The sequence below is a fragment of the Arachis hypogaea genome, chromosome 11, assembly GCF_003086295.3.
Source record: "Arachis hypogaea cultivar Tifrunner chromosome 11, arahy.Tifrunner.gnm2.J5K5, whole genome shotgun sequence".
Taxonomy (NCBI): Eukaryota; Viridiplantae; Streptophyta; class Magnoliopsida; order Fabales; family Fabaceae; genus Arachis; species Arachis hypogaea.
The window spans coordinates 82,502,729-82,506,660 of NC_092046.1; the positions used below are offsets into that span (position 1 = coordinate 82,502,729).

The 3,932-nt window shown below is 42.8% G+C and overlaps 1 non-coding gene across 1 annotated transcript; it reads right to left on the minus strand.

The window, feature by feature from the left end:
- Positions 1 to 641: 641 nt before the first annotated feature.
- LOC112725259 (small nucleolar RNA R71) lies at positions 642 to 749 on the minus strand. The gene has a single exon (XR_003164379.1). It is a non-coding gene; the product is annotated as a small nucleolar RNA R71 (small nucleolar RNA).
- Positions 750 to 3,932: the final 3,183 nt, after the last annotated feature.

The window sequence follows — 3,932 nt, forward strand, 5'->3', positions numbered from 1 at the left end:
TTCATTCTTCTTCACCCTTATTCCTTTTCTTCTTCTACTAACAATAAGGAACCTCTTTACTGTGACATAGAGGATTCCTCTTCTTTCCTTGTTCTCTTCTCTTTCTTATGAGCAGGAACAAGGAAAAAGGCATTCTTGTTGAAGCTGATCCAGAACCTGAAAGGACTGTGAAGAGGAAACTAAGAGAAGCTAAATTACAACAATCCAGAGATAACCTTACAGAAATTTTCGAACAGGAAGAGGAGATGGCAGCCAAAAATAATAATAATGCAAGGAGGATGCTTGGTGACTTTACTGCACCTAATTCCAATTTACATGGAAGAAGCACCTCCATTCCTGCCATTGGAGCAAACAATTTTGAGCTGAAACCTCAATTAGTTTCTCTGATGCAGCATAACTGCAAGTTTCATGGACTTCCAGCTGAGGATCCTTTTCAGTTCTTAACTGAATTCTTACAGATATATGATACTGTTAAGACTAATGGAGTAGATCCTGAAGTCTACAGGCTCATGCTTTTCCCTTTTGCTGTAAGAGACAGAGCTAGAGTGTGGTTGGACTCTCAACCCAGAGATAGCCTGAACTCTTGGGACAAGCTGGTCACGGCTTTCTTAGCCAAGTTCTTTTCTACTCAAAAGCTGAGCAAGCTTAGAGTGGATGTTCAAACCTTCAGACAGAAAGAAGGTGAATCCCTCTATGAAGCTTGGGAAAGATACAAGCAACTGACCAAAAAGTGTCCTTCTGACATGCTTTCAGAATGGACCATCCTGGATATATTCTATGATGGTCTATCTGAATTGGCTAAGATGTCATTGGATACTTCTGCAGGTGGATCCATTCACCTAAAGAAAATGCCTGCAGAAGCTCAAGAACTCATTGACATGGTTGCTAATAACCAGTTCATGTACACTTCTAAGAAGAATCCTGTGAGTAATGGGACGCCTATGAAGAAGAGAGTTCTTGAAATTGATACTCTGAATGCCATATTGGCTCAGAACAAAATATTGACTCAGCAAGTCAATATGATTTCTCAGAGTCTGAATGGAATGCAAGCTGCATCCAACAGTACTCAAGAGGCATCTTTTGAAGAAGAAGCTTATGATCTTGAAAACCCTGCAATAGCAGAGGTAAATTATATGGGTGAACCTTATGGAAACACCTATAACCCATCATGGAGAAATCATCCAAATTTCTCATGGAAGGATCAAAAGCCTCAACAAGGCTTTAATAATGGTGGAAGAAATAGGTTTAACAATAGTAAACCTTTTCCATCATCCACTCAGCAATAGACAGAGAACTCTGAACAAAATACCTCTAATTTAGCAAACTTAGTCTCTGATCTATCTAAGGCCACTGTGAGTTTCATGAATGAAACAAGGTCATCCATTAGAAATTTGGAGGCACAAGTGGGCCAACTGAGTAAAAGGATCACTGAAATCCCTCCTAGTACTCTCCCAAGCAATACAGAAGAAAATCCAAAAGGAGAGTGCAAGGCCATTGAATTAATCACCATGGCCGAACCTGTGAAGGAAGGAGAGGACGTGAATCCCAAGGAGGAAGACCTCCTGGGACGTCCAGTGATCAATAAGGAGCTTCTCTTTGAGGAACCAAAGGAATCTGAGACTCGTCTAGAGACCATAGAGATTCCATTAAACCTCCTTATGCCATTCATGAGCTCTGATGAGTATTCCTCTTCTGAAGAGAATGAGGATGTTACTGAAGAGTAAGCTGCCAAGTTTCTTGGTGCAATCATGAAGCTGAATGCCAAATTATTTGGTATTGAGACTTGGGAAGATGAACCTCCCTTGCTCACCAATGAACTAAGTGATCTAGATCAACTGAGATTGCCTCAGAAGAAACAGGACCCTGGAAAGTTCGTAATACCTTGTACCATAAGCAACATGATCTTTGAAAAGGCTCTGTGTGACCTTGGTTCAGGGATAAACCTCATGCCCCTCTCCGTAATAGAGAAACTGGGAATCTATGGGGTGTAAGCCACTAAAATCTCATTAGAGATGGCAGAAAATTCAAGAAAATAGGCTTATGGACAAGTAGAGGACGTGTTAGTAAAGGTTGAAGGCCTTTACATCCCTGCTGATTTCATAGTCCTAGATACTGGGAAGGATGAGGATGAATTCATCATCCTTGGAAGACCCTTCCTAGCCACAGCAAGAGCTGTGATTGATGTGGACAGAGAAGAATTGACCCTTCAATTAAATGAGGACAACCTTGTGTTTAAAACTCAAGGATCTCTCTCTACACCCATGGAGAGGAAGCACAGTAAGCTTCTCTCATTGCAGAGTCAACCAGAGCCCCCACAGTCAAAATCTAAGTTTGGTGTTGGGAGGCCACAACCAAACTCTAAGTTTGGTGTTGAACTCCCATATCCAAACTCTAAGTTTGGTGTTGGAGAGTCTCAACAATGCTCTGAACATCTGTGAGGCTCCATGAGAGCCCACTGTCAAGCTATTGACATTAAAGAAGCGCTTGTTGGGGGGGCAACCCAATTTTTATCTAATTTCTATTTTTATTATTTTTCATGTTTTATTAGGTTCATGATCATGTGGTGTCACAAAATAAATATAAAAATTGAAAACGGAATCAAAAATAGCAGAAGAAAAATCACACCCTGGAGGAAGACCTTACTGGCGTTCAACGCCAGAACAGAGCATGGTTCTGGCGCTGAACACCCAAAATGGGCAGCATCTGGGCGTTTGAACGCCAGAATTGCACCCTGGAGAAGAGCTAGCGCTGAATGCCCAGAACAAGCATGGTTCTGGCGTTTAACGCTAGAAATGGGCAACAAATGGGCGTTCAACGCCCAGAACAAGCACCAATCTGGCGCTGAACGCCCAGAGTTGTGTGCAAGGGCATTTTGCATGCCTAATTTGGTGCAAGGTTGTAAATCCTTGAACACCTCAGGATCTGTGGATCCCACAGGATCACCTCAGGATCTGTGGACCCCACAGGATCCCCAGCTACCTCCACTCACTTCTTCCCACCCCTCTTTCACACAATCCCATAAACACTCTTCCCCAAAACTCTTCACCAATCACCTCAATCTCTCTTCCCTATCACCACTTCACCACTCACATCCATCCACTCTTCCCCATAAACCTACCTCATAAACACCACCTACCTTCAAAATTCAAAATCAATTTCCCACCCAAACCCACCCTATATGGCCGAAACCTTACCCCCCTCCCTTCCCTATATATAGCCCTCCATTCTTCTTCAAATTCACACAACACAACCCTCTCTTCCCCTTCTTGACCGAAACACAAACCTCTCTCCCTCTCCTCCATTTCTTCTTCTTCTTCATCTCTTCTTTCTTCTCTTGCTCGAGGGCGAGCAATATTTTAAGTTTGGTGTGGTAAAAGCATAAGCTTTTTGTTTTTCCATTACCATTGATGGCACTTAAGACCGGAGAATCCTCTAGAAAAGGGAAAGGGAAGACAAAAGCTTCCACCTCCGAGTCATGGGAGATGGAAAGATTCATCTCCAAAGCTCATCAAGACCACTTCTATGATGTTGTGGCTAAGAAGAAGGTGATCCCTGAGGTCCATTTCAAGCTTAAGAAGAATGAGTATCCGGAGATCTGACATGAAATCCAAAGAAGAGGTTGGGAAGTTCTAACAAAACCCATCCAACAAGTCGGCATCCTAATGGTTCAAGAGTTCTATGCCAATGCATGGATCACTAGGAACCATGATCAAAGTAAGAACCCAGACCCAAAGAATTATCTCACCATGGTTCGGGGGAAATACTTAGATTTTAGCCTGGAAAATGTGAGGTTGGCGTTTAACTTGCCTATGATGCAAGGAGATGCACGCCCCTACACTAGAAGGGTCAACTTTAATCAAAGGCTGGACCAAGTCCTCATGGACATATGTGTGGAAGGAGCTCAATGGAAGATTGACTCCAAAGGCAAGCCG